Below are 19082 nucleotides of genomic sequence, written 5' to 3' on the forward strand. Positions count from 1 at the left end.
GGGGCAAAGGCACCTTCCAACCTCAGTCACTCTGTGATCTTTAACTTTGCTGTCTTTGTCTATCTTCCACTTTTTCTCATGTTTACAAATTGTTAATAAATATGATTAAAGCGAGTATCTCTGAGTTGGCTACAGTAACTGCTAAATCTGGCAGCACCATTCTGGAAACGCCTGAGAGTGTGGTTCTGGCTGCACAGGGAGTACCTCCAGAGCAGAATCCCGTGGGGAGAGAGACACCTTCCTTTGGTAACTGCTGCTCAGTGCAAAACAAGGGTATGTGACAGCAAATGCAAGACACTTGTAGATGAAATTGATACTGTCAATATAGAAGGAGTTCAAAGTTGCTTTTTATTTTCTACATTTAGAGCTTGCAAAGCTCTCTGCTGCTCTAGTGCAGCACCTGATTCACAGGTACGCTGGAAGTGCTGCTACGCTGCCTGCTGCCTTCTTGTCAGCATTCTGCATGAACATGGACAGCTGTGGTAGATGCCCTCTCACTTGTTCAGAGCCTGAGTATGAACTCCACTTAAATACAGCTCTGTAGTAACAGGCATTCGTGGGAGCAGATCTTTGCAAAAGTCCAGTGCATAACAGGGTCTGCAAGGAACATGCACAAATTGTTTATTGGGGACTGTTGTGCTGGGGTACTGGTTTTAAACTAAAATAGGGTAGATATAGATTGGGTATAAGGAAGAAACTGTTTACAATGAGAGTGGCAAACCAGTGGAACAGTTGCCCTGAGAGGTGGTAGATGTCCCATCCCTAGAAACATTCAGGGTTCTGTTGAACAGAAGTCTGAGCCACCTGATCTAATTGAAGGTGTTCCTGCTCATTGCAGAGGGTTAGACCAAGTGACCTTTAGAGGTCTCTTCTAAACCAAACTATTCTATGTTCTCAAAGGCGATTTGAGGCCCCTGGAAGGTTTTAATGCATAAAGAAGAGTTTGTATAGGCTTCAGGCAGCAACAAGCAGAATTTAAGCTCTTTAGGCTTTAACATGCCTTTAATCTTTTGTTGATTTAGCCTTAAGTTAGGATTATTCATTTTATGTACTATCCAAATTTTGGTACTGGAAAATCTTTTTAGTGAGAAATACACTAAAAGTTGCCCTTAATAAGCAGTTCAAGCTGACAGCTGGTAGTGCTGTATACCTAATTTACACTGTCCTGTGCAGTGCACCTTATAAACAAATAACTGAGTGAGTGCTTGGCCTCTTCTAATGAAGACTGTATTCTCACTGTTAGGAAATATATAAAAGAAAACAAATTCTGTGTAACTTTGTAGATAAGAACTGGTTTAAAGCTAGCCAATCCTTATTTTGAGTCACACCTGATTTCCCTGGACTCCTTAATAAATAGCTCATGCCTGGCTGTACAAGCTTGGCTTGCAGACTTCAACTTTCCTGGGATTAAAACAGCCTGAGATTAAGCTATCATGCTTGCATGCTTGCCAGGTCTGAGACCACTTATTGCCTGAAGCTTTTGGATCCCCAGGCACATAGGTAAAGGCTGCTTGAATCGACCATCTTAGACTTGGTAAATTTTGCATCAAAACACAGCTTCAATAGAATTTATTCTTTGATGAGAATTCAGGTTTTTTTCCCAGGAAGTTGAAGGATAGGCTGCATACAAATGATACATAGTTTGGCATCTCAGTAAAAATGTCACTAGTGAAGAGAGCTAACTCTCTTCCTACTGAGAGCTAAATTTGTGCAGAGAACCGGTGTAGCTGTGTATCAGAAAGGTGCAATGTGATATCTTTTACCGATTATATTTCTGCACTCTGCACTGGGGTAGGATAAAGAAAGGAATGAAAGTCAAGATGTGTTGGAGAGCAATAGTATTAATTCTTGACCATCCTACTTTTACATTGCATAACATTGAATGCAACAGATACAAAGCAGTTTTCAGTAATCAAACTAAGGCTCAGGACAGGGATTTTTCAAAGGAATTGAAGACAATTTAAATACTATTGAGCCTTTACTACTCTACTGTTCTGAAAATATCAAATTCAACCACTACTGAAGAGCATCAGGCTGCCTCTCTCTGTGGAAAGCTTCTCTTCCTGTCTATGGAGATCCACAGTGAAGGCAGATTAATCTTAAATGTTTATCTTGCTTGATGTAGGTATGCTGAGACTTTGTGGTTGGAAAAAGGATGGCTTCTGTCAGTCATCTTCAGTGCAGGTCCTCCAAATCTGAGAACATCTGTGCAAAACTGAAAATGACTGAACAATGTTTGGTAGGTACACAAGTGGCCAAAGGGAGTTTTTTATAATTTAGTGTGCAATTTCCTCAATATGCTAGATTTCTTCTTCTGGAGCTGTAGTTGTTTGATCAGCTTAACTGTTCTCTTTCTGCTAATGACTTAGAGTGTTAAAATGTGGGTTTTTTTAGAAAATTCAGATACTTGTGTTTTGCACAATTTAGGGAGTTCAGATTGATTCTTTTTAATTTGTTTTATTTTTCCTAATTAGAATTTTATGGTGCAGGGGATTATTTATAAGTAGTTTTCAATATTAGTCTTTTATCCTCTGTTTAGTTTATTTATTGAGACTCACAGTAAAAACTGCATGTCTTCTTGTCCATCTTCATTTCTATTATTGCAATCTCTCTTCAAGAGAATTGGTGACCTGCATCATTTTTTCAACATCATGTAGTAAATAATGGTACATGTCTGAAATTCATCACAATGGCAAATAAGATGGTGCATAGTGCATCATCCTTTCCAAACTGCCATAGCAGGGAGGCCTGGCAGTACATCCATTACCTCTGTAATTTCTTGCAAAAAGCTTGATTTTTCTGCTCTTTGATGTTTTAAGGCAGCAACAGAAAAAGAGCTGAGGTAGCTACATGGGGATGTGAGCCTTTGGGAGAATGTTGTTTTATTTTAGTCAGAGGTTCAACCCACACAAAATTGCTTGTGGCTTTATCTCCATATTTGCTCCTCTGCCCTTACCCTTTTCATTTTCTCATAACTGGAGAATACATTTAAAAACCTGGCATCCTAGTTACTAATTTTGTACTGTGCAGGATTTTTTTTTGTTGTTGTTTTGTATTCCTTTCACCATGACAACTATGCCCTTATTGAATGTTCATTTTGTTCTCCTTTTGAGCAGAAGATGCATGGACTATTTCTTTGTGCAAAGTTCTTGAATTATTAAAAATAAGGACCAGATCCCTAAAAATATGTAAATGTTTTGCTATCATCCATCCTTAAAATGGATGATAGACAGCAAAGAGTTTTTGTCCACAAATTTCTGTGATGTGAGATTGTGAGACTCAGAAAAATTCCACGCAGTAGGAGCTGCCCGTGTGTGCACACTTATCACTGGAAAAACCCATAAATTATCTCATATGTGTTGAGCACATGGGATGTCACTGTGGAATAGCTGACAGTATAAAATCGCATTCTTCCATACTTTGCAGCAGCTTTGATGTGTCTGTGACCTGTACTCAGTTACATTTTGCAAAGAGCTGGAGAATATCTGGGAATGAGCAGAGGGATGCAGCCAATACCTCCTTAAATACATGTGTAGCCTCATAACTTCAGCAGTCTCTTTAGCAGAAAAAATGGTGAAAAAATCACAGCAAAGTCCCACTGCTTGTGGTCTTTTAATATCCAGCTATGAAAACAGCAGTACCAGTAGCCTGTGAGTTCCCACTGCTGTAGGGATGAACATTTCCCCTCTCTGCTAAACCAGTTAATATTAAGTCTGAATTTATACCTGTTATATTATCCTACCAATAAACAAAACCAAAACATTTTTCTATCAGGTATAATTTCCTTTCTGTTAAAGTGTGAGCTACATCCAGGCTCTCTTAACTACCATATAGTCAATTTATAGTCAATTTCAGATTTATTTTGACAGTGAAATAACTGACACTTATGAGTCTAATTTAATTTCATCTCTTTGCCTCTGGAATTCTAGTATCCAAAAGCAAACCAAGTGATTTACTTGTATTTGTTGCTCAGAAGTCTGTGTCTGGCACTACTGCATCTTATTTTTTAAACAATGTATTAATAAAGTTTTGTTCAGTCACAACTGCCTGTTTCTCCACAGCTATCTGTGAAAATCTGTATTTTTAGTCTACAAGAAGTGTATTAACTACAAATTTGTCCAAATTCTATTGAATGTAGTGCATTGCACAGTGTACCATACAGTCTGTTGACAGTTATGAGCTGCATGGACTGCAGATCTATTGTGACTTCACTGCAAGAAGACTGTAACTGCTACTTACATTTCAGAAGAGAACAGAATCTCCTATCTTTGGGATCTCCTGTTGAAACAGATGAATTAGTTCTGTTCTGCCAAAAAATAACATCAGAAAATATTTGAGACCTTGCCTTGTCAATGGAGGACATCTCACTTGTATGAGCTCATATGTTTAATATGCATGAAATTAGTGTGGTTTTGCAGAATGGACAACAATTAATGGTTTTTAAAGAAACTGTGTATGATTAAGCAAAAACATACAGTTTACCACAAAATGAGATCAACCACCTCCTCCCTGGGGCTGAGTTTCAGCAATTTAAACTCCTTCAAACTCAACAGCTAAACTGGAGTAGTTGTGTGTATGATTTGGCTTGGGTTGAGGACAAATTTCATCCTTAGGGAAAGTGTAGGAAATATTTTGGTGGTAGAAAATGTAGGAACAACAAAAGCTAAGAAAGAGCAATTCAGTCTTACTGGAAATACTGTTTGATCTAAGACAAGATGTTACATTTTTAGTTAAGTGCCAGAATAGATCTTTATCCAGTGATCCAGTTACCACACCAGTCATCCTGACTCCTGGAGTCCCTTTCCTTGAGAAGACTGTAATGTTACAAGTTCATAGAGGAGGTTTAAATAAGAGGATGACAAGATGGGCATTTTCCCACCACATTGTGGAACATAATTTACTTGGGCAGTTTTGTAGCTAGGAGAGAACTGAAATAAAAGAATTAGGTCTTCTATGTAGGTCCTATATTAAAGGTGCATTGTATCTTACCAGTTTTACAGGACAAAATAGAATCGGCCCAAAATATTCTTTCCAATTTCATTCTTTATATTTTACTAACATTATAGTTGGAGCATCAGCACCTGGGAATCTGACCTTCACAGTTCTGTTACTCCTCCAGAATAAGGCTGGCATGGCTGTTTAGCAGGGGTTCCAGAGAGCATTCTCAATCTGGAGAAATACCAGGGTTTTGTTTTACCTGTCCTTTTAAAATCTTGCCAATCTGAAAGTCCTCTAAAACAGCAAGTAAATGGGAGAAAAAAAATGTCAAAATGCATACTTGTTTCCTTTGATTTTGCTCTAGCCAATTTTTTTTTTTGGAGTAAAAGTCTGCATGAGTGCTCAGGATTTTTAAATTTTAATGCTACCTTCATTAGGAATATTAAGTGCTAGTACTTAGTAGAGTTTCTTAATTGGCATTAATGTAACAGGATTTTAATAGTTTATCCTAAGGAGTCTTGAGCTAAATTAAATTTGAGTTCACATTTTGATAATGTAAATGTACAGAATATAAATTTTGTGGGAAGGTTATAACTATCCCCAACCAGAGCAGCCCAGTTTATCACTTTGCCCTCCCATCCCAATCAGCCCACACCTTTTCCCTGCTTTGCACTGAGGCATGCAAAGGGTAAAATGCTGAAGGAAAAATATATAATGCTGTTTTAAAAGTCTTTTATTTGAAGATCTAAAATGCCTGTCTGTCACTGAATAGTTACAGCTTCAGGTCTCTGCAGGCTGAGGTGAGGCTGAGGGTTTTAGTTACATTCTCTGCTTTGTTCCCCATAATTTCATAAGTGGAACTTCAATTGAATTTTCTGGATTTACAGTGCTTGTCTTAGGGAGATTATTTGAACCCCATAGCTGTGGCTGTTTGTGTTGGGGTGACACATACCCAGCTCTGCCTTGCAAACAGCCCTGTGGTGCAGAGTCACCTTTGTCACGGGAAGCAAACCAAACCAACAGGCAATCAGCCACACGTGAAAAAATATATTTCTCCCCACTTCAGAGGAAAAGAAAAGAGAGTGACTCTAATGTGGACCTGCTGGATCCCAGCCCAGTGCCTTTGTACCATAACCTCTGTATTGCTCTTCCTTTGTCTTATTAATTATTTATTTTATTAATTTCATTAGTGTGATAACTGCTCTCATTCTGACTGATATAACATGAAAAAATGTAGTTTGAAAATACCTTCCAGGGCTGTTGTGGTGGCCCAGATAGGGCTGTGTCAGAGACCCCAGTTCATTTCACAGCCTTTCAGTCCTCTGGATGGCACATTTACTAACTAGACTCCCACAGGTTTCTCCACAACAGGCAGAAGGGCAGATGAGCAAGAAGCAGAGTCAGTACTTCAGCAAGTGTTGAATGCTTGATAGAGTTTAATCAGGAAATGCTTCTGGTGCAGTAACTTCCTAAGGCTTCCTTAATTAGCACCTGGGCTTGCAACCTTCGCTATGCAAGGATGCTCTCTCAGCAGCAGGATAAAAACAGGTCTCCCTCTCATCTTACTACAAAGGAAGCTGTGAGTCTCTTGGGCAATGTCTCCTCAGAGCAAAGAGCTCCCATTGTCATCTGTGAGTTTTGGATTAAAAAGTTCTTGTACTCAACTTAATTTAGGGGAAATAATTGAATCTTGAAAGCATGGGTGTTCAGCAAGTAAAATTCAAAATGCCTCGACTAGCTACTGTCAAACACCCAACTCTTCCTGGATAAACAACAGGCTACAAATATGTCACAAAAAAATGGAAAATAATGTTAAATTATAAATATATATGAGAAAATTGTACCACACTGGCTAGCAATTCATTTTAAAAGAGGAGTTGAAATTGATCAAATGAATTGTTTGTTACTAATTATTTGCCTAGTGCTAGCTGTGATGTGAGACCTTGAGGGTGGGAATAAATTATCTTAATGAGGGATTAGGTTAAGACATGTTATAAATTCTCATTTCAAGAGCTAACCCCACTATTAATATATTTGCCTATAACTGTGAATCTTCTTTAATAGCTGCCTGTCTTTTTCTGCACTGCATGAAATGTTCCTCTGTTTTCAAATCCCTGTTCTGAAGAGGAAGTCTTGGCCTCCCTGATTTTATCTTCATTAGAAACCATTCAGAAATATCAGCAAGGAAAGAACAGTAATGTAGAATGTAAGTTATATTTCATTATAGAGAGAGAAGTGTTCACATCCCAAGGATGAAGTCCCAGATGCCTTTTAGCAGGAGCTGAACACATCCCTGCTTTCGGAAGTCCTGTTGTGTAGAGCATGAAACCTTACAGAGAGTTTTCCAAGTGAAATGAGGATGGAGAAATGCAGAGAAACTGTTTATACAACCTTGAAGGGAAAAGAGGAACAAGGAGGCATGTACTCCTTCCTGGTCAGAGTCAATAGCTGCCTCTCATGATCCAAATGCTGTACAGGCTTATCACGGTTTGCCTCAGACAATCTAAGTAGCAAGGATTTTAAATCCTATCTTTGTCTACTAAGCCTCTGTAGTCACATTATTAGCATACTTAATTATTATAACTGCTATTAATAATTCATAGCAAATTCTGAGATAAATCATAGGCATATTGAAATGGGGACCATTTCTCTTTATGTATGTAGGCAATATTTTGTGAGTCTAGATGTTAACACAATCTAACAACCACATAATAATAAAACATTATGTTTTTTTCTCTCCCTGTGCCTTTCCCATTTTCCTTAGTTGTCCTCAAAATGCTTTTAAAAGAAAGGGCATGTTAGTATCTGCATTCCTACAGGCAGGTCAGCACCCACAGTCAGCACTCAGCAGGTCAGTGTGGCAATCAACACTCACACACCTCCCTGTGCCTCCTGTGTCTGCTTTTTCTATAGATACTGCTATCTGAAGTGGGATGGCTATTTTCTAAGGTGGGAGTGGAGAAGCAGGAAGATATGTTAGAAAGTCTTGCCTTTCCATAAACTTGGTTTGTTTCAGGTTTCATTTCATTGGATTTTAAGGCATGATATAATGCCTCAGTTTGCCAAGAACTTTAGAGGACTTTTTGAAGAGATATTTTATTTCCCTTCTTTTTTACTTTTTAAATATACACTGCTGGTTTGGACTTATTGCCTGTCTCTCCTTTTCTGCAGCACTCTGTGTACAATTGCTTCAGCTCTGGGGACACACAGGGGATGATACACTATCCATACTGATTGTCAGAGCTTTTAGGGGATGCTGTTCATCTCACTGGAAACAGAGCTGGGCCCTCTCTACTTTCAGAAAGACTATTTTCCAGGCACTGCCAAGCCCCTTGCTATTGAAATTCAGAACAGTAGCAAACTTCCCAGTATTCATTATTCTATTCAGTCTCAATTCAGAAGCAGCACTTGTGTGTTTGGTTTGTGCAGGAAAGATTCATCACATTCTTGGGTCAGCTACCTTGTCAGCTCCACAAACACAAACACATGGACACACAGAGAGGGGAGAAAAAATGAGCTTCATATGCTTCATTCATGTCAGAACTCAACAACTTTAAGAGTGCAAATATTCTGCAGTCACTCATGAAAAGAAATTTTTAATAATAAATATCTAACAATTAATGGGCTGGTAGCTGCAGTTGTCTTCAGGGCATAATATCTAATTTCCTTGCAATGTTTCATATCCTTACTTTTCATGCTGCAACAGTCTATCATTAAAACCAAATGCAGGTTTCTATCACTTTTATTTATTTTTCAAATCAACTTATAAATCAGTGCCAGACCTTGTTACAGATGAGTTCCAATAAATTATCAGCTGTGGACAAATTCTGAATGTTAAACATTCTCTGTTTTTTCCTTTTTTTTTCCACCCCCACATACTATGCTCCTATGTCACCCTTTGAGGCTGGAGCTCATGCAGGAGCTTTTGGAGGGGTTTTGCCCTCTTTAACAAGATGGAAACCTGGCTACATTTTTAAACAATGTAAAAATGTAAAAATGTTTGTGTCTCAAGTTAAAAACTACCTAAGGAAACTGTTTCACACAACCTGCAACAAAATTTACATCTCTGGACTTCAGTAAAATAGACATCATTTCTTCTACTTCTAGCTGACAGGCAATTACCAGAGCAGCTTGTAACCCTAATCTAACTCACATTAATACTTTTACCAAAATGCTGTGTTGCCCTTCAGAAGAAGGTCAAAAATGCTATCATGTGCTGATGCTTCACTTTCCCTTGGCTGGTTTGTCACTTCTAAATTGGATTGTTGCAATTAGCAGCGTATTGCTGGTTTTGATATGACTCTATCAGTTAAGTAAATTTTATTACTAGTTTAACCAGTAGGCTGAGATATATCAAATGGCCTGAAGTGGCACAACCTTGCATGGTTGATAGGAAGCTCTGAATATAGTAATTAGCAAAATAACCTCTAAAACATTCTAGGTTCAATTAGCCTGAATGAACTCTGTAAGATGTGAACGTATATGGAAGATGCACCCAAAGAATTTCATTCACAGAAGGCCCTCTTCAAAATGTTGTGTTCTCTCACAGTTTCCCTATTTTAGGTCTCCTCAATTCTGCTTGTTTTCGTCTTTTTTCTTTTTCTTTTAAATCATTATGCTTCTTTTTTTCTTTCACATCTCTTGGGTTTTCAAAATGTTCCCTTTATTGTTAGACAACATGGATTTCAATTCCCACAGACAGAGTATGATTTAGTTGATTTTATCTGTTTGAATTCAAGTAAACCTCGACCCATTCCAACCTTAAAAGGAATCAAATGGAAATTACCCAGTGTTCTTTTTTAATTTTTTTTTTCTTTTTATAAAACCCCCTGTTATTAGACTCTACTGTTACTTTACCAAGTGGTATTTCTGGTCATTGTTTAATATTTACCTTGCTGGGTAAATTAGGTCATTTGATATATTGTTGAGTGACAGACAACATTAATCCTTAGCATAAAATAGGAAATCCTTGAAGAAAAACAGGAAGAATTTCTACACAATATGGCTAGACCATGGCATGGATGAGAGCCACAAGTGCAGATTATGCAGCAGTTTTAGACATTTTCCATCAGAATTAAAAAAAAAAATGTAATTAAAAAGTGCCAACTTTTGGCTTCATCTGAATGCAGCGAGAAAATCCTTGGCGTGTGTTTGAGGTCTCTTCTGATTCCTGCCTAATGAATCATTTGTAGTCTTTTTTATGCATCTCTTCCCAGGTACCTGCCATTATTTCAGTAAAGCAATTACTTTTTTCCCCTGAATTCTTCATTTAAATACATATCCTTGTAATCGGCCAGATGAAACTACCTTATTCCTATGGCAAAGTAATTATATGTATGACTGGTTGTTTCTCCTTGTCCCTCAGATTAAATGCTCTTCAGGGCAAAGATGTTGCTGGTTTCATGGTCTGCTCTGCATCCACTGTCAGCACAACAGCAAGTGCACAGGTACAGAGCTGAGCCACATAATCTCCTTCTGATTAAAGATGTAACTTTGCTGCTACACAGAAGCGCCTGCTTTGTTTGGTTTATCAGTCCCTGTGAAAGACCAACAAGGAAAATCAAGGATGTCTTGAGTTGCAAAACATGCAAATCTGGGGACAGGGCAAAACTTGGACTTTGCTGCCCTGCCGCACTAAATTTCAATCAGCCCATTTACACTGTTTATGTGATACAAAAAGCTGTCTAGAACAAGTACTGAGCTGGGAATGTGCAATTCACAGCTTTCCTGGCGAGGTGTATTTTTAAATCTGGACCCAGTGAGGAAGAGAAATTGATTTGATCCTTCCCCTTAATTCTATGTTTGTGAAAAAAGAAATTGGGGTAAGAAGCAGAGATAACCTTTTCCATTCTCTGCAGTGAGTCTTTTGAGTTTATTTCAAAAGTATTTAATATTGCTGAGAGGAGCGCACTTATATATCCATTTAAATACAGGGGATAATCTACAGGAGAGATGTAACCACAAAAAGGGAGCAAATTTGTGCCTATAGAAGGATTCAGGTTCCTGGGTCAGTATGAAGAAAAGTTCCACAGATTTTTGTCACTCCTGCACTCAGGTGATGCCACTGAAACCACACAGGACATGAACCTCTCACCCATGGTTCTGCCTGTCAGCCAAATGTCTTTGCAGCATAACTCGGTCCTATGAGTAAAACAGATCTATTGTAGACCTATGGTTCTATTAGTATAACACAGGCATGTTGCACCTTAAGGACAAAACAGACAGATCAGTTGTACATCAAGAAAATAACCAGATTCCATTAGCTGTGACGCTGAATTGCCTCCAGTTTGAATCCCAGATCCTTTCAACAAGAAGTTTAAATTCATACTGAGGTGCCTAGACTTAAACTGAGATCTAGCTGTGCGTGCTCAGTGTCACTGAAAAGCAGGGCAGTTTTATGTGTTTATACAGAAGCTGATTTCAGGAACCCAGACTGAAAATTAATAACCGATATGGATACTTTATTTATGAGAAATTTCTTTCTCCATCTCCCTGTGTTCTTTGCACTGTATAGATGAAGTTGCCTTATAGTCTGACTTCAGGGAAATATGAATTGGGACTACAGCTTCTATCCACAGCTCTCCCATTGACCCCCCCTTGGAGTACAGGGCAAATCTCACTCTTTTCCCATCTACATTGTCTCAGATCCCACAACAGATTGTTGGGAATGCAATGTACCAGAATTGCTGTCAGGCCTAATTAATTTTCAGGATGCTTGGAGTTGTTTGAATGAAAGGTGCTATAGAAGGGGGATAAAAAGTGTGAACTTTATTATCATTGCTGTTGTTATTTCACAGAAGCCCTGTCCATTGTTCTCAGGAGCAGCCTATGCCTTGTGGAGGACTGCCTTCCAATCTTTCTAGACATGAGCTCTATTAACATACAAACGAACAGGTCACACTATTCTTGAAGCAGAACTCTTTAGCATGTTAATGACATTCACACTGGTGGCCCCTCAGTGCTCTGGAGAAATACAGGTTTTGCTTAGTGCTTAATAAAATAAGGCAGTCATAAAATATGTCACTTGGGGCCACTGAATATTGTCACAAGAGATAAAACTGAAGAGGAAAATGACATGGATTTATCTTTTCTTGGGTGCCAAGTGTAGCTTCCACTTGTGCTGGAACCTCCTTGTTACTGTAGCATTTATTAATAGCTGCCTGGCAAAGGCGTATAGGAGGCTAAATTTTCAAGTAAAGGCTCAGAAAAAAAGGGCTTAACTTCTGTTTCTGGGCACCTGAAATGACAACCTCTATCTGTGGCTTAGAAAAGGGACCATTGTAAATATGGATTAATGTGGTGACAGACACTAGAAGCCATGGGATGGATCCACAGCAATCATATCCTGCCCTAAGGCCACCAGAGGACTACAACTGATGTCATCCAAGGACTGGTCTCACAGCTTTGGCCATCTAATTTAGTCCTCCTGTGCAAGATGAGCATTTCTGAACATGTGGTCCTGCATATAAACAGGTGAGATCTTTTTACATTTATGGCCACAGTAATATGCAGTATTTCACAGGTTCAGGTATATTTTAGATGTGACAAGGCATGGGGAAAACTTCTGCTCCTCATTTCTTAGAAAGCAAAATTTATGGAACACTTTTTTGGATCAGAGATTCTACATGTCACTTACATGAGCTGTGGATGAGAGAAAAATGTTTTGCTTGAAGGGCTTCATCCATAGCCCAAAGTGAGCAGAAATCACTCTCCTTGATTTTCTTGGGCTTTGGATCAATCCCTCAGTTAGGAATTACATTTTATTGTTGAAAAAATTGTTTGGTGGCAAGATATGTATGCATGCCTTTAAAAACATCTTCTGTTAAAACATAGTAGATTAATTTTTCTCTGTAATTTTTATTTGAGAAGCAAACAGCTTCAACAGGGTGCAGGAGTGCACAGCAGCCTTACCCATATCCAGTGCTTGTTGCTTGCTACATTGTCCATTACAGCAAAGGTGAGTTGTTCCAAAAGGGAAAGAAAACACTTTAGGGCTTCCAGAAGCCAAGCAGAGAGATCAAGCAGAGCTCTGCACCAGCCAGAGGCTGTCCACATGCTGCTCCAGCCAGAAATGCTCTGTACACAGGCTGAAAATCATGGCAGGGATTTCAAGATGTCATGCTGACACTGATGTTGCCATTTTAAATTCAATCAATTAATATTCTAAAGAGGCAAAAACATTTCAGTAGTAGGTTTACTGCTGCTGCCCTCATGGAGCTAAACATTATAACAAGTGCTGGTACTAAGTGGTTTTCTGAGTCCCATAAAGGTTAGATCATATCTTTGAGGATTTCATGCATTTCTTTTTTTTTTTCTTTTTCTGATTAGTTCATTTTTTATTATTATTAGCTATAGTAAGGGAGTTTACCCAGAAGTGAATGAGAAAATGAAACAGAAAAGCAGTTAATTGGTACTTTAATTGCACAGATACAGGCTTTGAAATTCCAGCAGCAAACCAAAGTTACAATATTTACAGGGAAAAGAGCAACAGAGATATTTCTTCACAGGCTTTTAATTGGAATCCTAATGAAATCACCTTGTGAAGGTGTGGGATGCCTGAAGCATGTACGTGATGGTGAAGAAGGTGACTCTGTGCATTAGCATTCACAAAGAGAACAGCCTGTGACATGGTTTAGGAACAGTCTACTCAAAGCTTCCCAGATATGGGGAAAGCAAACTTTGCCACTGAAAGAGCAGGAAGCTGAGCTTTCCAGTATGTCTTTCTAGGCTTTCTCAGCAGTGGGTAGAAAAAGAGGGATTCCTCCAAGAGGCAGCAGTGGCTACAGGTAAGGACTCCTGTGAGATGCAATGGGACTCTTTGGCTTTCATTCATGCCTTGTTTACCCATAGGAAAATCGGAGCACCAGGTAGATGTGCAGAGCTGATTTTCAGATGGAATGAAGAGCTGACACAGAACACGGCTGTACCCAGCTCAGTACACAGGAGAGTTTTCCCAGGCTTTACAACAATAACCTAGACCCAAATCACCTTCCTCCAAATCACCTTCCTGTGACTCTCCATCAATCAAAGAGGAATAAGGGCCTGAACAGATAACACTGAATCAGTGTGGCTTGGGTACTCCTGCAAGTGTAGAATAATAACCACCATTTTACATTTCCTAAGGATAGATAAGTCTAGGGTATGTCTGTATTCTTAGTCCACTGCAATTTTGGAAATGGCAGAAAAAGATTAGACTTTTTATTTTTCTTCCTGTGGTTTTATGCAGGAGAATCTATCCTGACTTGTATGAAATCGCTATTTCCATAATTGTGATTGTACCAATAAGAGTACTAGTGTACTTACAAGAGTAAACCAGCATGAGACTAATTTCTTAATGTTTGAAAAACTTGGCCTGGAAAAAGGAATATTTGTGTCACATGGGAGTATGCCTCTGAGGGAACAGTGGTATTTTGGTCAGCATTCTCAGGGTTTTTGCACCAACAATGAGCATCTTGTTTTCAAAGATGTTGCCTGTCTAGCAAGCCTTATAGGACTTGGCAGCATAGGCTTTGATGAACATTTTGAGACATTAAATGAGAGACATTAAATAAGGCTCTCCCTGAAAACTCCCTATTTATCTGATTTCAACTCTCTTCTACTGCATTGCTTGATCACAGAAATTTTCCATTCCTGAGATAACAAAGAAGACAGAAGAAACTAACTTATCACCCCAACTGAAGATGAACATGACCTCACTAATTCATCAAACTGAACCAAAGTGTAGATAACAGATTCAGTAAATCCCATTTAATGATCTCTCACAAAAGCCCCTTTATTTATTTGAAATACAATTCAGTGCACACCAAAGGCTCAATTAGCCACTGGGGCAGCAAAAATTTCTAAGAGAACCTCATGTTTTACCAGAACCGCTAAAATAGTCAAGGGCTGCTAAGAACAATGACAGTAGTTGAAAGATCACCTTATATTCTGATGTCTGGTGAAAGGCTTCTATTAAACATTACATTGGCAAGGGAATCCAAAATGTGACACTACCAGATATCTACTGCACTGCTAGACTAATGACATGAAACTTTAAGCAGGGCAAGAATTTTGTTTCATATGAAGGGTTAAATTCACTTTCAGAGGAAAGCACCAGTTTTCATATGAACATCTCAAGTCCAGTTTCCCATCCCTCATATCTTCTTTTCTTTGCAAAATATCTTTTTTAAATGCAGCTTTCAACCAAAGATGCATGTGGGTTTTAGCTTGCATGACAAATGAGCCAGCACACATTTAAGTTGAATTAATGTCATCAATTGCATTATGCCCATCCCTACTCTCCCTGAACTCAGCAGGAAGCTGGTGAGAGCAGAGTACTGAGATATTTGGCATCAGCAAGGATTGTAAAGGCTTTTGGAATTTATGGAAGCACAAGAGGCCATGCCTATGTAAGATTGTACCCCAGAGTGAAGAGTAGGAGAATGGAAAAAGAGAAGGAATATTTATATATGCTAGCAAGTGACATTTTATATCAAATTTTACTCAAGAGATCATTCTCTTCCATTCTGGTCTTAATACATAGACTGGACTAAACTAGAATAGACTAGACTAGACTAGACTAGAATAGAATAGAATAGAATAGAATAGAATAGAATAGAATAGAATAGAATAGAATAGAATAGAAATTTCTTTGGGAAGGGACCCGCAACAATCATGAAGTCAAACTGCCTGCTATAATAACACTCCAGTTTTCTCTCTCTTCCTCCATATATACATATGAGTCATTTATATGGTATCTGCATTTTCCAAGTAAACAAAAAATGTGCAAAATTTTGAGACTATAGAATTTAATTATAAATTCAATGATACTAACTTTCAAACAGAGATGGATTGTCCATTTCATCAGCTAAGTAACCCTTTGATGAACCTTTGATCTCTTCATTTGCAAATATTCTTCCACATTAAACTTACAGCCTCTCTTTCATTTGGATAAATTCAATTGTGCAACTTCAGGGCATTTATTCATGAGTCTCTTAGAAAATCTTTGTGAGAGCCAGTAAAGAAAACACAAAACCTTGTCTCTGAGAATAAAGCAGTATGTATCTGGTTAGAGTATTCAGGATGGTCCACAATCTCCATGATACTGTATTTAGGAGAAAATAATACTGATTTTTGCTTGTTGGGACAGATCCAAAACACACCAATGTAAGAGGTCCATTAACTTCACTGGGCTCTGGATGAAGCTTCCATTCCAGGAAGAAGGATGCTGCTGTGCACTCCAACAGCAGCAGTAGCCCTGGCAGTTATCTTCGCCCCTAAACATATCCAAAAAGCAATTTAACGCACCAGCAGCCGTTGCCTGTTAATCGGGCTAGAAAAAAAGGTAGCCTGGGAGGGTGGGTTTAAAAAGAGGAATGTGGCACTATTATGTATTGCTTGCAAAGTAAACAAGCAACATCAGTATAGTCATTTCCTAATTACGAGCTGTTTCATAAACTGTAAATGCTAACATGGGAGAGGTAAATCATAGCAATTTAATTAATAAAACACTTTAGACAATTAAATCCATATGTGCATGTCCTGGGGCACAACATCAATAATAGAAGCTTGCAGGCATATTTTGGAAATTTTATGCAATCATTTGCAGATCTTGTAGTCAATAATTGGTACAAACTGTTTTAACCCTTCCTTACTCTGTCTGGAAAACTGAAAGGAATTGCTAATTACAATTATTATTATTGATTTCATTACTGTTATTTTGTTGCCCATTTTTCCATTCTATGTGTATATTTTAAAATTATTTCTGTGCAGGCTACAAAATTAATCTGAAGTAAAATTCTTGTAACAAAGAAACTAAAATTTCTTTCTTACGTGTGTGTTAGCTTTCTATACAGTATAATGAATTAACTGAATCCTGGGGAAGTACTAGACTTGTTTTTCTGGTCCACAGAGCTAAACTAAAATTTGTACAAATAATTCAACTTTGGACTCTGAAGTCTGAGTACAATTTCTGAACAATGAGACTTGAACTCTAGAGTTTAAGGATCTATCTGTGAGCAAAGATATCTTTACAGCTTTTGGAGACTCTAAGCACAGAGCTGAAAGGTGATTTTCAGCTAAAAGATGTTCAGAGAGACTGGCTCATGTGTGCAATAAGGCAGATTCGTGCACAGGCTGTCGTCCTGATACTCCACAAACCATGTTGACAGCAATCCAGAAAAGAAACTAAACTCCTGTGTACCCAGAAAGTGCCGGGGTCTTCCAAGGCTCATTAAGCCTGGAGAAGGAGATACCATGGTTCCCATCCTTGCGCTGGCTCCCAGCTAATTTTCAGTGTCCAAGTAAAGCTTTGTTCTTACAATTTCAGGCAATAATGAATCCAGCCCTGGCAACATCAAAGCATGGTATGATCTTTGAATCACTATAACTGCATGTCCTCTGGGACAATGCAAATCACAAAGACTTTTAAAGCAATTAATGGATTCAGCCCCATTTACATCAAAGTTCCAGTTCTGATTTATGCACTGCCATGATAGCAGTGCTTCCTGGGGACAAGGCAGTTCACAAAGCCCCAGAAGCAGCACATAAATGCTGGGGACATCTTCAGTTAAGGGGATCTCACGGTGCCTAGTCTTCCAGTAGAGATCAAACAGATGTTCAATCTCCAGGGAAAACAGCCAAGCCTTCAGAGAAACTCCACTTTGAGTCAAACATGCAATTTAAGCCCCTGAAGCTTAACTGTCTACTCACTGTAAACCTTAAATGTCCATACACTTCCCAAAAAGAGACAAAGAAGAGATTTAATCCCAGAAAGGGAAGATTTGTCAAAGACTTAATGAAATCCACCAGGGGTTTCACCATGTTTACTGCTGTCATATAAAAAACAATGGATGATAATTTTAAATTGTTGAACAGATAAGTAGAGAGATTAATTAGTTGGCAAAGTATCTTTGCTCTTTACTTATGAAGATAGTATGGGAAAAAAATCCATTCTCTGGGAACACACTACCAATAACCATGAATTCCATCTTCCCTTGAATATTTGTTGTCCCAAGTTGTGTTAAGTATTGCTATAACCTTTCTCTCTGTAGAAAATCAAGAGATTAAACACATGTCCTTCTTCCTGATCTGTAACAGATGATGTTTCCAGTGCCTGTTGTTATATGCAGGGTCAGAATTTCTTACACTTCAATCTGCAGAACATTTGAGGCTTTCTGAGAGAGTAAAGTAAGTATGAATCACTGGTGCTGTTACTGATAATGATGCAAAAATATTTGTCTGTTTGTAGGGAGAGAAAAAATCAGGAGCCTTCTGGAAATGTGGATTAAAGGGCCTAAGAGATTTAAAAATTTCAGTGTTCAATTGCAACTCATTGTAAATTGAAGCTTAGTTTTTTCAAATTCCTTTTTAATTATTATTATTCAGTTATTTGGGAATTCAATAGAGCATTACCAGAGCAGTTCTATTTTAAACTGTGAGGGCACTTGTGGCATGAAATTCTGACATAAGGGATGTTGGTTGTAACTGTGTGGGCCATTATGAAGTAAATTGCCAATAGATAATAATGACTATTTGCTTTTTGGTTTTATTTTTATATAATTGTTTTTTTCTACCCTGTAGAACACAGTAAAGCTTGTCTGGCTCATGCATGTTTTCACAGCGTGGAGTGACATCAAAATGAATAATGCTGAGGTGGTTACTGGCAAAGCATTACAGGGAATATGTTTGTTTGACATCATTTATATGTAAATCCTGCTCCAGTTCATCGAGATGTGAGGGAATTTCAGAGCCATGCTGCACTGCCTTACTATCTTCTCACAGGAGTTTCGTCTGTTGCACTGCTTTGATTCCTGATACAGGCTGGCCTCCTTCCTTGGATGAGAAGTGAGCAAATGCCCCTATCACACTTCAAGTCCCATCGCTCAGCTGGGCTGGTACATTTCCTCTGATAACACTGCTGCTGACTCCTGCTGCCCAGCTCTAAGACTGTCTTGGCATCTGAGAATAATTTTCCCATTTATTTTTTTTTGTGACTCAGAAAATTTTACTGCAGAAAATCTTGATTGAAAGGGGAAAACAGGCATTCAGTGTTCTGAACTGGCACCCCTGTTCGTTTGTCTGTCGCTTTCCTCCACTTTGCAGCTGTGAGAGAGCTGAGACATCACCTTGTGTAGCACGGTCCCTAGTGGGGTTCTGCAGGGCTC

The sequence above is a fragment of the Zonotrichia leucophrys genome, chromosome 2 (genome assembly GCF_028769735.1).
Source record: "Zonotrichia leucophrys gambelii isolate GWCS_2022_RI chromosome 2, RI_Zleu_2.0, whole genome shotgun sequence".
NCBI lineage: Eukaryota > Metazoa > Chordata > Aves > Passeriformes > Passerellidae > Zonotrichia > Zonotrichia leucophrys.